At 42.3% G+C, this 18913-nt stretch overlaps 1 protein-coding gene across 4 annotated transcripts in view; it reads right to left on the bottom strand.

Moving 5' to 3' along the window:
* The window catches only part of EFCAB11 (EF-hand calcium binding domain 11), a 251543-nt gene that overhangs the window by 71362 nt on the left and 161268 nt on the right, over nucleotides 1–18913 (bottom strand). The window lies entirely within an intron of this gene.

The raw sequence follows: 18913 nt of genomic DNA on the forward strand, positions 1-18913 counted from the left end.
TGTCTACTCCATGTGGCAGATTCATCTTTCCAAACTGTCAACTCGGAGATTGGTCTATCAGCCCACACACATCCATGGCGTGGATGTCACATCTTGGGTGGTACTTGAAGGCCTGACCAGGTGGAGAACTTGTCCTTTGGGGACAAGGTTGCATTCTCCCTCTACCTGCTCGCTCTTTCCTACATGTGGATTTCTTTCTGTCATCTTATTTTCTCTTTGTCATTTTTGCTTTCTTTTTCTACACAAGTGTGTGTGTGTGTGTGTGTGTGTGTTTACATATTAAATAAGTAACATATGCTTAATTTAGAAAACACAGAAAAGCAAAGAGACGGGGGAAAGTGTAATCCCACCACTTTGGATGTGTATCCTTCCAGAACACCTAGACATGCATACAATTTTTGTTTCCATGAAAATAAAATCATATAGGCTAGACCAATGGTTCTCCAACAGGGATATTTTTGTCCTCCTCCCAGAGGACATTTGGCAACGTCTGGAGACATTTCATTTGTCAAAACTGAGGCAAGTGGTGCTACTGGCATCTAGGGTAGAGGCCAGGGATGCCACTACACATCCTACAACGCACAGGACAGCCCCACAGCAACTGACTGTCTAGCCCCAAAGGTCAAGAGGGCCAAGGTTAAGGAACACTGGTGTGGACCAGGGTTCAGCAGATTAAAGCCCCTGCTGGTTAGCTGCCTGTTTTTATAAATAAACTTTTATTGGAACACAAGACGTCCATCCATTTACATGTTTTCTGTGGCTGCTTTTGCCTTAAACAGCAGCTGCGTAGTTGTTACAGGGACTGTGTGGACTGCAAAGCCTAAAATAGATGTGAACCACACATGAAATTTTAAGTTTTTCTGGTATCCAGAGTTTTTTAAAGTACAAAGACAACTCAATAGCAAAAGAAACAACCCGACTAAAAAATGGACCAAGGATCTGAATAGACATTTTTCCAAAGAAGACATAAAAATGACCAACAGGGACGTGAAAATGTGCTCGACGTTAATCATCAGGGAAATGCAAATCAAAACGACAATGAGGTATCACCTCACACGTGTTAGGATAGCTATAATGAAAAAGAAAACGTAAGTGTTGGTGAGGGTGTGGAGAAAAGGGAACCCTTGTGCCCTGTTAGTGGGCATGAAATTGATGCAGCCGCTATGGAAAACAGTAAGGAGGTTCCTCAAAAAGTTAAAAATAGAACTACCATATGATCCAGCAATCCCTCTTCTAAACTTATATAATAGGAAATGAAATCATTGGTACTTCAAGGAGATATCTGTGCTCTCACATTCATTGCAGCATTATTCACGATAGCCAAAATATGGAAGCAATCCAAATGTCCACTGACAGATGAATGGATAAAGAAATTGTAGTATATATAGACAATGGACTATTATCCAGCCTTAAAAAAATGAGACCTTGCCATTTACAACAACATGGATGAACCTGGAAGACATTTTGCTAAGTGAAATAATCCAGACCCCAAAAGAAAAATACTGCACGATCTTATTTATATGCGGAATCTAAAAGAAGTCAAATACATAGATGCAGGCAGTATAACGGTAGTTACCAAGGGTGGGGAGATGGGGGAAATGGGGAGATGTCGGTGAGAGGGTACAAGGTTGCAGTTGTGTAGGATGAATGAAGTTAGAGATCTAATGTACAGTATGATGACTATAGTTAATAATGCTGTACTGTGTACTGGAAATTTGTTAAGAGAATAGATTTGTACTTTCATCACACAAAGAAATTATGTGAGGAGATGGATATGTTAATTAGCTTGACTGTAGTAATCATTTCACTCTATATATGTATCAAAACATTATGTTGTATACCTTAAACATATACAATTGTTCTTTTTAAAAATAAAATAAATATTTAAAATGTACCAAGAGGCAGGTGAAATAAATTTGAATAGCATGTCCAAAATATTATCATTTCAACATTGCAATCAATGTAAAAATTATTAATGAGATATTCTATATTCCTTTTTTTTCCATACTAAGCCTTTACTTACAGCACATCTCAATTCAGACTAGCCACATTCCAAGTGCTTATGTGGCTCGTGGCGACTGTACCAGACAACACAGGACTGCACTATTACAAGCTACACCATTTACTTAATATAAAGGTCCTTTCATGTCCACGCTACATTTTTATATCATTTTTAAATGGCTCAATTTATTTAAAAGATCCCCATCTTTTGGATATTTATATTGCTTCCTAGTTTCATAATTATAAACCATGCTGCCATCAACATTCTTACATTAAAACTTTATACCCCATCTTTAATTATTTCCTTAGGATAAATTCCCACATGTGGGTCAGAGAACACACATCTGTGCTCAAATTTTTAAGCCTTTTAAAATATATTGTTTAATAATAATACCTCTCCTGACAAGGTTGTTATGAGGATTAAGCGAGCTAGTACATGTAAACCAATTTCATTAATTCAAGTAAGGTTAATAAGACTTCAAATAGTAGTGCCTTGCACATAAAAGCATTCTATAAATGTCATCTATTATTATTACCAGTACTACGTCTGAATCCATCTCCAGCACTGTTATACTAATTTATACCCCAGTTAACAATGTCCACGAACGCCTGGTTGCAGTGCTCTCTCTCCAATACAATTACATTTATAGCTCTTACAAGTTTCATATGCAAAAGTGGCTTCTTGTTATAGTTGGTTTAATCTGACTGTAGTTCATTAGTTTTCTTAGAATTAGTTTTTCTCGGATAGACCTGTCACAACCTCAGTCTATATCCATGTATCTACCGATACTATATAAAATAGTTCAACTATATAGATACACATATACATATATATCTAGTTGGACTATTTTTCATTGAACTGTGTAGGACAATAAATGACCATTTGTATCAGTCAGCTTTCATTTGGTTATGTTGTTGTAACAAACAACCCTAACATTTCAGGGGCTTACAACAACAAATATGTATTTCTCACTCTCATTCCATGTGAGAACCTGGGCTGAAAGAGCAGTGCCTATTGGGGTTATGCCTTTCTAACGGCAGACAGAGAGGAACAAATGATCAAGAGTAAGAGTGAAGTCTGCTATAACCTCTACCCTTACCTGTCACTCAATCTCTCCTGCTCGCATCTCATTTTGCCCATGACAAAGCAAGTCATGGCACCAAGCCCAATATCAAGGGGGTGGAGAAGTATGCTCCAACCATAAGAGACACTGCAAGTCACATGGCAATGGGTGGGGATTGAAAGGGTGAGCAAATGATTGAGGACTAATATGATCCACCCCACCAGTGAAATCAATCCAGTTAAGTTAAACTGGTTGTGTGGCTCCACCCACCTGAGGTCAGGAATCCTTTAGGACTCACTGTAGTCCCACAGGAGTGTTGTGGCCCCTGCCCCCTAAGGGGACAGATAACAGACGCTGAGCTTCTGAACTGCTTCCAAGGTGCTCTAAGGACAAACTGATCCAGAGGGACTAAGCTTAAAGCAAATATGGCTACATCTCTACTCCCTGCATGAAGGTACAATCAATGAAAAGAGCTTTGTACCTAAAGAAATCATTTCATCATCAAACAACTAGGAAATGATAAATCCCTGGATGCTCTTGCAGCCATCAAACAAACTAAAGGTACCTCGATTTTCTAGGAAAGACGGTACGGCAGTCTCCTTAGAACAGGGGAGAGTGGTGTTCATATCCTGGCTGCATCACCTGTATGATCAATAGTTGCTATCATCATCATCATCACCATCATCACTGCCACAACCACCACCTTTTAAGGTACAGCCAGCTGCCATACTCCTGAAGCCAGCCAATAGCGCCCCGGTTGGCCAAAGGGGCATCTCCATCCCAGATAACTGACCCCTGTCCTAAAGAAATGAGTCACACAGGCTCTGGTTGCCTGCTTAATTGGAAAATCACTAAGCTATTTGAAACTGCATAAAAATGTATTTGTAAAATCCTAACACTAGATAGTTTCGGAAATAATAAGTGTGCAGTAAAATTACAAGCCTATTCCACTGCAAACATAAAAGAAAGCATTCCAGGAATATGAAAAATGAAAAGGAGAAATGCCTGTTTCCTATGGTAAGTCACTTCATATCGGAATCATTTATTTATATAACAAGCCTTTCTGGACTGATTAAGGGAACTGCCAATTACACTCACCATCCTTTCTGCAGGTTACAGAGAAGCACGACGTTTCTTCTTGCTTTACATGAGAGCGCCTGGGCTGGAGATGTGTGTCCTGGCAACCAGACTCTTCTCCATGTTTGTCCGCCTCTGGAAGGATTCAGTGCTCAAAGGGAAGCACTTCTCATCCCGAACCAATGGCAGAGGAAAGAAAAACAACAGGATCCTTTCCATCCCACAGTGCTACTGAGCTTGCCTGAGCCTTTGAAAATGGTCAGAAAAGAAAGTACAGTATTTTCTTCTTTATGCATTTTTAAGCTCTAAGTCTTTCAAGGCCCAGTTCAAATCCCACCTCTGCTGCGAAGCCTTTCCAAATGCCCCCCAGTGAGCATGATTTTCCATCTTCTGAACCCCAGCTTATACTTCCTGACTTTACCCCCTCTTCGGCACTGTCTTCACCCCTGGTAATGTTGGTTAACTTCTCAAGCAGACTGTTGCAGGTAGTGATTTTACAGATTCATTTCAATCTCCTTCTGGGGTTCAGAGTAATGAGTTCAGGGGTGAGCCTGTGATCCCAGCACGACCATCCAGCATTTGTTCTGCATAATTAAGAATATATGTTGGAAGAGAGAGGCTCCTGTCTTCTCCTGGGTCATGAGCTATAAGGAGATTTTAAGCCTGGAATTTCTGAAGGCCATCTTCCCTGGACTTCTGCAGAAAGCCCAGACTGAGAGATGGAGAGCCCTAATGACATCGTTTGAACCCCTAGATCCAGCTATGCCTGAAATTCTTACCCCAGACTTCCCAATTACATGAGCAAATATACTCGTTTTGCTGCTTCAGTGGATTTGAGTTGACTCTTATCATCGGCAACATAAGTGACTAATCTGCTCACTCAGAACTCCTTAAGAAAAAGGATGCTTAAAGAGTCTCTGGACCTCAAAGCCTCCAGAATCTTTCCGTCTTGCTGCTCTGCTCTTGTCCTTGCGCGGTTGAAGCTGATGCCCCCACCTCTGGGTTCCAGCTGGAAATGGGCAGAGCACGCGGAGGAGTGCACAGCCAGTGTCTGAAGGCCCAGCTCGGGAGCTGGCCCAGCTGCCTCCCTCAGAGCCCTGTGGTCAGTACTTAACGTCACAGCTACACCTGCAGGGGCCTCTGGGACACGTAGTCCATCCAGGCAGCTGTGTGTCCAGCCATGACTCTATTCCTGAAGGAAAGAACAGATGTGGACGCACAACTCTCCGTCCAAAGCACACCAGCTGTTTGCAGATGAAAACAGTTGAAATGCCAAGTCTCCTTGAAGTGCATGCAAGGCTGGGAGTGAGGTGGGGAAAAGCTGCATCCTAAGTGAAAAGTGCTGGTGAGCGGAGCTCCACATGGTCCACCTCGGAGCTGTGTTACCAGGGCAACTGAGCTAAGCGGGAACTACATTTCCTAGCGTGCCGCTCCCCATGTGGCGCCGCTCCCCATGTGGCTCCGCGCCGGGCTTAGCCACGAGAGAAGTGAGCATGAGGTGCAGAAGGTGGCGGTGAAGCAGCAGCCTTTACGCTCTGAAGGGCGGTGCAGGGCACCGCGCATTGCCGCAGCTCTTCTGCTGTCCACCTGTTGCAGCGGGCAGCGGCCTGCAGCCTCTCAGCCAATGCCCAACATCCTCTTTCGGATTTTCCAAGTCCTCGGCCAAGTGCAAGCGTAGCTGCACAGCACAGGGCGCCAGCAGCTTCCGTGGGTCACCCCGCATGGAGCTTGGACGCTGTGGGAGACAAACATGGGCTCCAGCCGGCCTCGCAGGTCCCAGCCTTTCTTTACCTTAACCTTGAGGTTTCTCAGCCTCAGCACTGATGCTGTTTTAAGCCAGATGATTCTTTGTTGCGTGGGGCTGTCCTGTGCATTGTGGGGTGTTTAGCAGCGCCCTGGCCTCTACCCACCAGATGCTGGTAGCGACACTCACGGCAGTTGTGAGAACCCAAACTGTCTCTAGGTTTTGCTGAATGTCTCCTGGGGGGGCAAGTCACCCCGGGTTGAGACCACTGTCGTCATATCCATGTTTCCTTCCCAATTTCCGGCCTTGTGACCTACAGCAACTTCAGGCCCACTTTCACACGCAGAGGCGTATGACTCAGGGACTCCTTGAGACCTCGCCGCCAGCTCCCACGGTCACAGTGTAACCCCACAGTCAGTCCCTTATCTCGTGTTCCTCAGGGTCTGTTCCGCTCCGGGCCGCATTATGACGGTCATGTGCCCCTTCCTCTATAAAAAATAAAAGATGATATGCAAAGGCTATTTTGGTATAAAGGTCACGTGCCCCTTCCTCTATAAAAAATAAAAGATGATATGCAAAGGCTATTTTGGTATAAAAAATACTATGTAGGCTGGATTTATTATTAGATATTCATTTTAATACTCATTTTAACTAAAATTAGAGCTTTTGGGGGCCCCTGCAAGGAAGAGGGAGCCCTAAGCATTGTGTCTTTGATAGAGGAGTTGGCCCGGGGCCTCCTTCTTCCCCCGGAGCCTAACAGGTGCTCCCACTTCCCACAATTATCTTCTTTGTAATCAGAACAAAAACACATGCAGCAGTGATTTGCTTCTTTCAAGACCAGCCTGAGTTTAGGGGAGGAACTCCAAGTACTTGAGGCTGCAGTTAATGGGAGCAGAGCAAAACTGGGCGAGGGCCCTCCACGAGTCTGCCTCTTAGCCCACTAGCTGGACCAATAGAAATGACGGATGTGATTTAGGGAATTCGGGGCAAAAGATGAGTGTGAAATAAAACTCCCTTTTAAAAGCACATCAAGGAAAACACGTGTGTCTCAAGGTGAAATTGTAGACATGTGTTTGCTATGTATTTTCCATTAGATTGTTAATAATCGGATATAAATCATCCAGTGCAATCAGATGGACCAATCCCGGGGTCCCTTTCCCCACCAGTGACGGCTGTTTCTGATTAGCACGGAGCCCCCTGCCCTGACGAACAATGGTCTCCTCTCGGGCCGTGGAGGACAGGAAATTAAGCCATCAGGCATCTTGCCTATTATTCTCACGCTATCCTCAAGCTGTAAATCCATCAAATATGGAAGGCAGAAATATAAACTGGGGCCAAATAGGGGGAAGTTGGAGATGCAGTTTTATTCCACACGTCTCTCAGAAAGTTTGTCCACAAATGTTCAGTATTCACTCTGGAATTAAAATACCCGCTTTACAGCAGATGTTTTATAGACGGGCACCACTGTAGATGGTAAGAAGTTTGTATCAGAGCACCAAATAGTTCCTTTAGCAAGAACTCTGCTTTTATCTATGGAAATATCAGGAAATCATTTTGAGTTGAACAACCAAAATAAAGGCAGTGGAGTTTGAGATAAATGTTAGGAAAATTGCGTAAAACATTATATCAAAACCCTTGGCACCGTCAAAAAGATTTCTGAATCCAATGAGTAGCTGAAGAAGAGAATTCAATTCCATTTTTTCACTTTGTCTGCCAATTTTATAGCACTTCATTTAAAATGGAATCTCTAAAGAATCAATTCAAATTAGCTTTACAGTTTTCCCCCAAAGAATCTGCTTTAAAATAAATTGAACTGGAGCATGTGACATAATATGTGAGCATAAAATTCATGTTAACTAGTCCGACGGAAAAAAGTTCTCATAATAAGGAAACAAATAATCGCACATGACTGAGCTAAAAATAGTCTTTAAATTGTCAGTTTCAAAACTGAACAAAAATAGGGAGAGTTGTTATAATAATGATATGGCACATTTCCTCCTAATGAAATGGTCTTGAATTCTGTAATAAATTACAGAAAGAGAATCCTCTGGGCAAAAAGAAAAATACCAGACATGAGTTGCTGTCATAAATAGAGTGACAACAATGCAAATACCTTCCAGCTGGGACTGAGCAGCCTCTGCTGGAGGCTTCATTACTGAAGACAGAGCTGAGCTGGGGTGAACAATAGACTGAGGATGATCCTTCATCATCTGTGGCCCCCTGTTTATAAAACAGCTTCTGCTGCTGCATTTGCTTTGTTTTGATCAGGTATATTGAGTATAAATATTTATTTGAAATCTCTTTATAAAGTTTATTAGGAGTCTTAGGTTCCTTGAGAATAGGGACAATAGCTTATGTGACTTGGTAACCACCCGTACCTATCACAGCGTCTGACACGTGGTAGGAATCCCATACGTGTCTGAGGGAGGAACATAAGAATGAATAAATCAATGAATCAATTTAGCGTTAAAATCACATTAAACTTAGTTATTGTACCTTAAAAAATTTTTTACAGTTAAGTTAGGAAATGCACTGTTAGTTTAATTAAGGAGGGGATAGTTGGGTTGTGGTGATTTTTTTTTCCTCTGTTGAAATCAAGAAACAAATACTTAGGTTTATCACTGAATAAGGCTTGATGGAGATTCTTTTTTTTTAAAATTAATTTTTAAATGTATTTTATTAAAGGATAGTTGATTTACAGTGTTGTTAGTTTCTGGTATACAGCAAAGTGATTCAGTTATACATATATATAATAGTTTACATCTGCTAATCCCAAACTCCCACTCCATCCCCACCTCACCCTTCCTTGGCAACCACAAGTCTGTTCTCTATGTCTGCGAGTCTCTTTCTGTTTTGTAGATAAGTTCATTTGTGTCATATTTTAGACTCCATATATGTGATATCATATGGTATTTGTTCTTTCAAGAGGAAGTTAACATTTTGTAAGTTCTTTTTTTTTTTTTTTTTTTTTTTTTTTTTTGTGGTACGCGGGCCTCTCACTGTTGTGGCCTCTCCCGTTGCGGAGCACAGGCTCCGGACGCGCAGGCCCAGCGGCTCCGCGGCATGTGGGATCTTCCCGGACCGGGGCACGAACCCATGTCTCCTGCATCGGTAGGCAGACTCTCAACCACTGCGCCACCAGGGAAGCCCTGCATGTATCTTTCTGAGATATAGTTTGATCTGGATATATGCCCAGGGTTGAAATTGCTGGATCATATGGCAACTCTATTTTTAGTTTTTTGAGGAATCTCCATACTGTTTTCCATAGCGGCTGCACCAGTTTACATTCCCACCAATAGTGTAGGAGGGCTCCCTTTCCTCCACACCCTCTCCAGCATTTGTTATTTGTAGACTTTTAAATGATGGCTATTCTGACCAGTGTGAGGTGGTACCTTGTAGATTTGATTTGCATTTTTCTAATAATTAGCGATGTTGAGCATCTTTTCATGTGCCTATTGACCATTTGTATGTCTTCTTTGGAGAAATGTCTATTTAGGTATTGATGGAGATTCTTTAAGGCCCTGCCTGAAAGTAACCAAACAGGAGAAGTTTATCTTAATGGGACCCAATATCTTGGAATTTAACTATGTCTTGAAGTATGGGCCATTCCCTCTTTCCACAATACCGATTTGAGCTTCCTTGCTTTTCCACCTTACCTATACTTCCATTCTTCAATCCACCCATGCGTTGGTCTACAGCCATCTATCTGATCATCTGTCCATCAAATACTTAGCGGTACAGTGATGAACAATAATAAGAGCTAACATTTACTGAGTACTTACTCTATGTCAAACACTGTTATTAACACTTTATGCTAATTAACTCATTTAATCATCCATCATCCGCTTCTATGAAGGATGTACCATCATATTCCACACTTAACATTCAAAGCAACTCAGGTGCAGCGAGATGAAACACCCTGTCCAAGATCACATCACTAGGAAGTAGGGGAGTCTAGATTTGAACCCAGAGGGTCTGGCTCTAGAACTACCAGTCTGCTGCGCTAATTAGGCAGAAATGCTCTTGACCTTCACAAGCTTTATATTCTAGTGGGAGAAACAGAATTTAAACACATAACTATGTAATTTTAACCATTAACAACTGCTTTGAAGAAAAAGTATAGGTGTTACAAGAGTATGTAAAAGGGACATGTAGCCCAGTCTGGGGAGTTCAGAAAGGCCTTGCTGCTGAGGAAGTTGACCCTTGGGTTGAGCCTTGATGGGTGGGTGGGTGGGTGGTGAAGCATAAGCAGGAAAGAGTGTTCAAGGCAGAACAGCATGTGCAGGGGAAAGAGGTATCTGTGCTGAGGACCCATGGGGCCTTTGGTGTCTACTGATGTCAATATGATCAAAAGTCAATTCTAACATGAGCCTCTTCTGATGCTCTCCATCCCACTGACTTGCACCTAGGTAACCCAGTTATAGAAGGCAGACATCCCCAGGTGAGGAGACAGCCTTGTCATCTTCTCCCTCACCCAGTGCCCAGCATATCCACTCTTGCCATCCAGTGCCACCAAATTTAACCCACTGTCCCCATTGATCTATCAGATCTACTTATTTCTTTCTGATCCCACCCCACCTCCTGAATACAAGCCACTTTCATTTCTTGCTTGGATGTCTGCAGCATTCTCCTGTATCCAACACTCTTCCAGAATGCACTCCAGAACCCCTCACATCCGTCGTCCACCTGCAGCCAGACTGATAATTTCCAAAGGCAAATCTGGTCATTCCACCTCTGCCCTCACTAAAAACCTCCGATGGTCTCCCATTGCTCTCGAGAAAAAGACAAAATTCCCTGCCCTGGTTTAGAGGGCCCTGCATGGCCTGGCTGTCCCCACTGACAATCTCAGTGTCATCCTAGCCCCAGGCCGTGTCTCACAGCTCCTCAGTCACCGTGGTTGCCTCCCCTTGGTCTCTGCTCCCTGGCATGCCCCTCCCACCGGGAGGCTCGGCAGTGCCCTTCCCTCTTCCTGGAATGCCCTTCCCCTCCACTGTGTTTAGTTAGCTCTTAATCATCCTTTAGATTCCCATTTAATCCTCAGCAAGCCCACCCTATGTCCCCGCTTGGATACCCATTAATGTCTGACCCTTCCCCATTAACATCTCCATCTGAACCAGATGACTCTCTGTTATGGCTGAATCGTGTCCCCCAGAATTCATACGTTGAAGCTCTAACTCCCAGTACTCAGAATGTGACTGTTTGGAGATAGGGCCTTTAAAGAGGTGATTAAGTTAAAATGAGGCTGTTAGGGTGGACCCTAATCCAATCCGACTGGTGTCCTTGTAAGAAGAGGAGATTTGGACACAGACATGCATGCACCCAGAGGAAAGACCATGTGAGGACACGATGAGAAGTCTGCCATCTGCAAGCCAAGGGCAGAGGCCTCAGAGGAAACTAAATCTGCTAAAACCTTGATCTTGGACTTCTAGTCTCCGGAATTGTGAGGCAATAAATCCCTGCTTTTTAGGCCACCCGGTTTGCAGTATTTTGTTATGGCAGCCTGAGGAGACTAACCCTTTCTTTCATAGAAACTGTCACAGTTAAAGTTAGTTGTCAAAATTAGTTGCAACTTAACTTTCATTTCATTATTTGACTGCTATCTCCCTGATAAGAATGCAAGCTCTTTAAGGACAGGAACTGGGTCTGGTTTTGCCCACCATGGTATCGTCAGAGCCTGGCATGGTGCCTGGCATATAGTAGGTGCTCAGTAAATACCTGGGGCATGAATGAATGAATAGACAAGTAAAAACATATGAGTGAGTGGATGAACACACGTGGAGAAGAAACAGTAATTATACAGTGGTTTTACCTTTGGAAAGATTCACTTTGGGCCTGCGCTGCATCTGGAAGCAAGGGTACCTTGTCCTGGCTAATATGAGTATTAACACGCATTTATGTAATTTCACTAGATACAGCAAATTCCTGGAATTTCAAGTTTTTACTCCCTCAGAGCAACACTGTTCAGTGAAATTTAATCTCATGGATTTTATTTTTAAAGAGGCAAATAACTATCTCTAGGGTAAAAAACAGATAATTCTAAGAGACTTAAATCCAACATCCTTGCAATTGGAAGAAAATATCTTGTTTGTATCAAATCATGATACAAATGGCATGCTTGATTAACGGTATGCTTGATTTCCGCTTGGAAAATGTCCTTGCTGGTTTCCACGGGACAATGACAGTGACAGCAGCGTGGAATCACCACACAGGAGGGAGGGTGGGACACACGTGAGAATTTCTGTTGCAGTTTTAAGAGGAGTCTTCTTTTCTGAGAAACTCATTATTCACTTAATTATTCATTCTGTTTATTTACTGTAGAGTTATTACACATAAATATGGTGCAAATCCCTGGAATCCTCAAACACCAGATGCCAGTTTCCCTCTGCAGTCCCAGAAGACATAGCCAAGCCATCACTGTGAGAATTAAAACAACAACAACTAAAACCCAATTAAAATTGTGCCAGCATGTTCATTTCCAAAATAAAAACCCTGGGAATGAATAAGCTTTTAGTCACTCCCCTGACTGCTTCTGCAAAAGAACAAACACAAAAAACTTTAAACTAAAGCTGGCATATAATTAGTATTTAAATCACAGTTACAATGAACCTCGTATCTGCACAGAAAGGGCATTGGCTAAGTCAACATTGTATTATTTCTCCCATTTTCAAAAGTCACGTGATTGAAGAAAATGGCATTTTGCTTTTCAGAATTTCTATGTGTCTGGCCAAAGCCCAACGATGGTGGAGGAAGAAGCCAAGATGGCGACATGAAGTTTGGGGTCTTGGAATCCACAGGTTACACAAACTCTTCCTCCTCATGATGTGAGGGGGCCTCACACCCAGGTGCATCTCACCCACCTGAGTATAAGACTGGGCACAGGAGGGGATGAACACGCAGCCCATGTTCTTGGAACAAAGGCCAACAGAGCACAGAGGAGGCCTGTCTCCTTCAAGAAATTGTTGGGAGTGCAGAGAGAACCACACGACTGAGGGCAGTGCAGGGCTGACCGCTGGGCTGGAGGACGTGTGTGGGTGTGGGGAAGGAGGAGAGGTCGGGTGTGTGTATGTGTACGTGTTTACAAGTCACCAGTCCTCAGGTGATATTGGCTCCATGAAGAACCAAGTGGACTTTCTGATGAGCGTGTGACTGTGGTCACCTCCATTGGAGAGTCGCAGAGTGATGGGAGATCTGTCTGGCCTGCTACACCCATACCAAATCACAGTCTGCCCATGGGGTCACTGTGAGACCCGAGGTAACCTTGGAGGTGCAGGCAAACGAGTGCGTTAGTGGAAATACGTGAAGCTCTTCTGGATAGGCCAGAGGCCGGCGGTGCCTCCCCTAACCCAGAGCTCAGACCTGAAAGGCCAGGGGTCTCCATTATCAGCGTTGTGGTTATAAGGGCGGGCTCAGAAGACAGGCTGCCTGTGCAGGTTCAAATCCCAGGTCTGCCACTGACCTTCACTCCTCTGCTTATTCCCCATCTTGACAATAAGGATAATGCCCCTGTCTTAGAGTTGCCACAAGAATTATCTGTGATAGTGCATGTGAAGTGCTGACAGCAGTGTCAGCCAATGGCAGGCATATACTAAACACTGGTTTCTACCATCAACGCTGGTAAGTTCCAGTCCCTGTGAAAATTTATCACAGAACTGAGCTTTGTGGTAACACTGTTGCTTTCTACTTTGTATTTCCAAGGCAGCTGATAAACCTTTTCACTCCTGAGCAACAAGAATGTTGCTATTCCTGGCACCTCAGATTAAAATAAGTTCATTGCCTCCTGTCTCACAATGCCCACGGCCATTTTTGTTACCTGTTGCAAATATTTTCTAGTCACGTAGCCTAATCTGGGGCCTTTTTGCTAAGAAGGCAAAAACATTTTCTAATCTTTTTGGCAATCACAGTGTAAAGTATCAGGTCCACAAAAACACAAAAGGTCTTCATTACTAATATATGGAATAGGAACTCTGTATAATATTTCATTATTGCTTTCTTATTAACATAACATTAATAATCTGTTGCTGCTTTAACAATTCCTGGGCATGAAAGCCCGGTATATTAAGTTATGGCTAAGATTAGATATATTAAACAGTTACCTCCATGATACCATGAAAGAAACATGATAGAGCTGAGAAACTCAATTTAAATTAAAACAAAATCATTCTGTCTATGCTTCAGTTTTCAAGGCAGCTGCTCTTAGATCAGCTCTGATGTGACCTCACTGTCTGAGGTCTGAAGTTAAGTGGGTGCATCCAGGCCCTTCCTTCCGGGTGTTTCAAGTTGAGCTGTTCAGTGTCTTCACTTGGGTGGGGCAGGGGTGCAAGGGGAGATGAGGAAGCAGCGGCAGAAGGAGTGGAAGGTTAACCGTGTGGCTTATGAGTTTACAGTCACACCACTAGTCAAGTTAAGTACCAGGGATGGTAAGATGGCAGCATGTTCATAAGACATAAAAGCATCGAACTGGAAGATCGCTTAGAGACAGCTAATCAATCATTTCCCAAAGTATAATCCATGGAACATTAGTTCTTTAAGACGGCTCTCTCTATATCCTCACGTGCACATCACACACACACACACACACACACACACACACACACACACACTCTCTATATCCTCACGTGCACATCACACACACACACACACACACACACACACACACACACACACACACACAATTACATGGTCCATCAAATAAGTCTGAGAAACTCTGCATTCTACCCATTCCTTGGAGTGCCATAAAGAACTTCAGCATTTTAAAGTTTCTGTGAACTCCTACAGTAAGAAAACACCCATTTGTCACGTTTGACCAAGTATTTCCCGAGCTTCCTTGGCCACGGCACCCTTTGTTCATATAAAACTTATTTACGTCTAACAGGCAATGAGCAATCTTATCTAAGTCAACCTCCTCCTTGAAATTGATGAGGAAGAGGAAACTGAGGCCCAAGAAAAGCGTTTGACCTGCCAAGGAACATAATTCAAACACTGAGTGGAGAGGGGAATTCACATCTTCGGATTCTTAGCTCTGCCTCTCAGAGAAACTTCCCTCTCATTCGTCAATGTATGCAAAGCTGCCATGCGCAGGCACGGTGCCAGACACTAAAGACGCAAAGATAAAAAATGGTCCTGGCTTCGGGAAGCTCATAGCCCAAAGCTGGAGGCGGAACTGGAAGTGTACCGACCACGCTACAGTGTGAGGAGAGCTCTGAAGTGACTGCTGTGGGAGTGCGTCCAGAAGAAAGTATGACTCATCTCCTAAGGGGTTAGGAGTTAGTTGTCACACAGGACGTGAGGTTGGCATGGGGCCTTGAAGGGTGAGCAGGAGTTTGCCTCAGAATGTTTTTATCTCCCTTAATCCCTTTCTAAGGAGTCCCCACAGTAGCTCCTTTGTGTGGGATGATGTTCGCATAAATCACCACAGGATTCTGTCACCTGACTGGACCAGGATCAGGGCCCCAGGGTGGCCAACAGGAGTGTCTAGGGAGTGCTGTCCAACAGAACTCTGTGAAATGATGGAAATGTTCTCTTTGTCGTGGTTCAACATGGCGGCCACCAATCATAGGTAGTTATCGAACACTTGAAATATGACTACTGGATATGGCTATCCAGTGAGGAACTGAATTTTTAACTTTATTTAATTTTGATTCATTAAAATTAAATTTAAGTAGTCACATGTGCTGGCGACTTTAGACAGCACAGCTTTAGACTGATTAACAGATTCACTTTGTGATTCCAATTTAAAATACAAGTTGGGGGACTTCCCTGGTGGTCCAGTGGTTAAGAATCTGCCTTCCAATGCAGGGGACACAGGTTCGAGCCCTGGTCGGGGAACTAAGATACCACATGCTGCAGGGCAACTAAGCCCGCATGCCACAACTAGAGAGCCCGAGCACCGCAACTACTGAGCCCGCGCACTCCGGAGCCCGCACGCCACAACTAGAGAGAAGCTTGTGTGCCTCAACGAAGAGCCCACACACCACGAGGAAAGATCCCGCATGCGGCCACTAAGACCCAACACAGCCAAAATTAATAAATAAATAAATATTTTTTAAAAATACAAGTTGTTTTAGACTTACGATTTTGAGTTGAAATTTGAGTTTACAAATACTATTGAAACATTCAAGAGACTTAAGACATCAGATTATAGAGTTTACTTAATTATACTTAAAATTTATTTAAATACATGGGAAGATGTATTTGTTCACTGGAGAACTGAAGGGCTTAAAAGAGAATTAATTCAAGGATTTGAAAACATTAAAAATAAGTCCTCTGACAAGTGGAATTAGCTAGAAATCAATAACAAAAACTAGAAATGCCACGTCCTTTGAAAATTTAACAACTCATTTCTGTACAGCCCATGTGTCAAAGAAGAAAGTACAACAGAAATTAGAAAATATTTTGAACAAAATATTAATGAAGACAAGACATACCAAAACTTGTGAGATGCAGCTAAAGCAGGGCTTAGATGACACTTATAGTCTTAAATATAAGTATTAGAAAAGAAAAAAGGCTGAAAATCAGTACAGTATTTGTCTTTCTCTGTACGATTTATTTCACTTAGCATAGTGCCCTCAAGATCCATCTATATTGTCACAAGTGGCAGCTTTTCTTCTTTTTTTATGGCTGAATAATATTCCATTGTATGGGTACAGATACAGATATATTTCATATTTTCTTTATCCACTCATCCATCGATGGACACTGAGGTTGTTTCCATGTTTGGCTATATTAACATATTAACAGGCCTTCTGAGACTGGCCACAGGGAGAATCTAGGAACCATACCTGTGGGTTTTCTCAGTGCTGTAGGAATTATGAAGTTCAAAAGACATGCAAAGGGCTTTCATTTCGATAGGTCCAAAGCTAAGGGATTTCCTCCTTTGAAATGTATATTGCAAGCAGTATTATAGGAAAGCTAGGCACTTTTGTTTGTTTGTTTTTTGAGGTTCCCCAAATGCAATTCAAAAGCAGATATATGAGGTCTCTTCTTTGTCAGAAACCAACCCATATAACAGGTTGTGAGCATACTTCCCAATGGCAAAAGCCTGACCCCAATGGGACACTGTTGAGAGTTCAGAGTCCTATAAAGTTGCCATTAAGTGGTGGTTTTCCATTTTTTGCTAATGTATCCTATAACATTATTTTGAAAAGCTATATATAACCTCTTTATATATTTTTAATTCACATCTAGACTTATATTATAAATTTAGAGTGGCAAGGGATATAATTTCCACCATACAGTAACACCTGAAAATTTTAAAATAAACTTTTATTTTAGAACAGTTTTAGATTTACAAAAAAAAAAATTGTGAAGATAGTACAGATTTCCCATACACCTCAAATCCAGTTTCACCTATTATTAACATTTTACATTAGCATCCTACATTTGTTATAATTAATGAAACAATTTTGACATTACTATTAACCAAAGCCCATGCTTTATTCAGTTTTCCAGGGTTTTTATCTAATGTATTTTTCCTTTTCCAGCATCCCATCCCAGCTATCACATTACATTTAGCTGTCATGTCTCCTTAGGCTCCTCTTGGCTGTGACATTTCTCAGGCATTCCTTGTTTTTGACCTTGACAGTTTTGAGAAGTGCTGGTCAGGTATTTTGTAGAATGTCTCTGAATTAGGACTTGTCTGCTGTTTTTCTCAGGATTGGACTGAGGTTGTGGGGTTTGAGGAGGAAAGCCAGAGAGGCTGAGGGTCATTTTCATCACATACATAAGGGTACTATATAGTATCAACAAGATTTATCACTGTTGATATTGACCTTGATCACCTGGCTCAAGTAGTATTTGTCAGGTTTCACCACTGTTACTCTATGTCTCCCTTCTATACAGCACTCACTGGAAGAAGTCACTATATGCAGCCCACACTTAAGGAATGGAGAGTTATGCCCCACCTCTTTGAAGGCAGAGTACCTACGTAAATCATTTGGAATTCTTCTGCAAAGGAGATGTGTCTCAACTCTGCCATTTATTTATTCAACCATTTATTTGAGTCAGTGTGGACTCATGGATATTTATTTTATACTTTGAATTATAATCCAATACTACTTTATTTTGTTACTCAAATTGTTCCAGCTTTGGCCACTTGGAGTTCTTTCTATTGGTTCTTGTGTCCCTTTGATATACCCCTACCAATGTAAGTTGTTTTTTTTTTTAAATTTTGTTTTGCTTTGCTTTTTGAGCACTTCCTCACTTTCTGGCTCATCTTGCATATTTTACCACACTAAAAAAAAAAAAAAAAATTCCCTGTGCTTTACCTATTCAACCCTCCTCCACCACAAAAAACCCTTGATAATCACTGGTCTTTTAGTCATCACTATAGTTTTGCTTTTTCCAGAATGTCATATTGGTACCATACAGAATGTAGCCTTTTCACACTGGCTTCTTTCACTTAGAAATATGCATTTAAGATTCACCCATGTGTTTGTTTGTTTTTTTTTTTTTGGTGGTACACGGGCCTCTCACTGTTGTGGCCTCTCCCTTTGCGGGACACAGGCTCCGGACGCGCAGGCTCAGTGGCCATGGCTCACGGGCCCAGCCGCTCCGCGGCATGTGGGATCTTCCCGGACAGGGGCACGAACCCGTGTCCCCTGCATCGGCAGGCAGACTCTCAACCACTTCGCCACCAGGGAAGCCCACACCCATGTGTTTTTGTGGGTCAACAGCTCATTTCTTTTAATCACTGGATAATAATTCCATTGTATGGTTGTATCACATTTTGTTTATACACTCATCTCATGAAGGACATCTTGGCTGCTTCCAGTTTTGGGTGATGATGAATAAAGCTGCTATTAACATTCTTGGGCAGATTTTTTTTGTGGAGAGAAGTTTTCAAATCAGTTGAGTAAATATGTAGGTTCATGATTGCTGGATCATTTTTTTTTTTTTTTTCAAATAGGTTGTCTAAGAAACTGACTAAATGGCAGAGATGGGTATATTTTTAAGATGTTGGGGGTAGGAGTTTATTAGTTTATTTATTTATTTTTGCTGTGTTGCGTCTTCGTTTCTGTGCGAGGGCTTT

Source organism: Physeter macrocephalus, chromosome 11, assembly GCF_002837175.3.
Source record: "Physeter macrocephalus isolate SW-GA chromosome 11, ASM283717v5, whole genome shotgun sequence".
Classification (NCBI taxonomy): Eukaryota; Metazoa; Chordata; class Mammalia; order Artiodactyla; family Physeteridae; genus Physeter; species Physeter macrocephalus.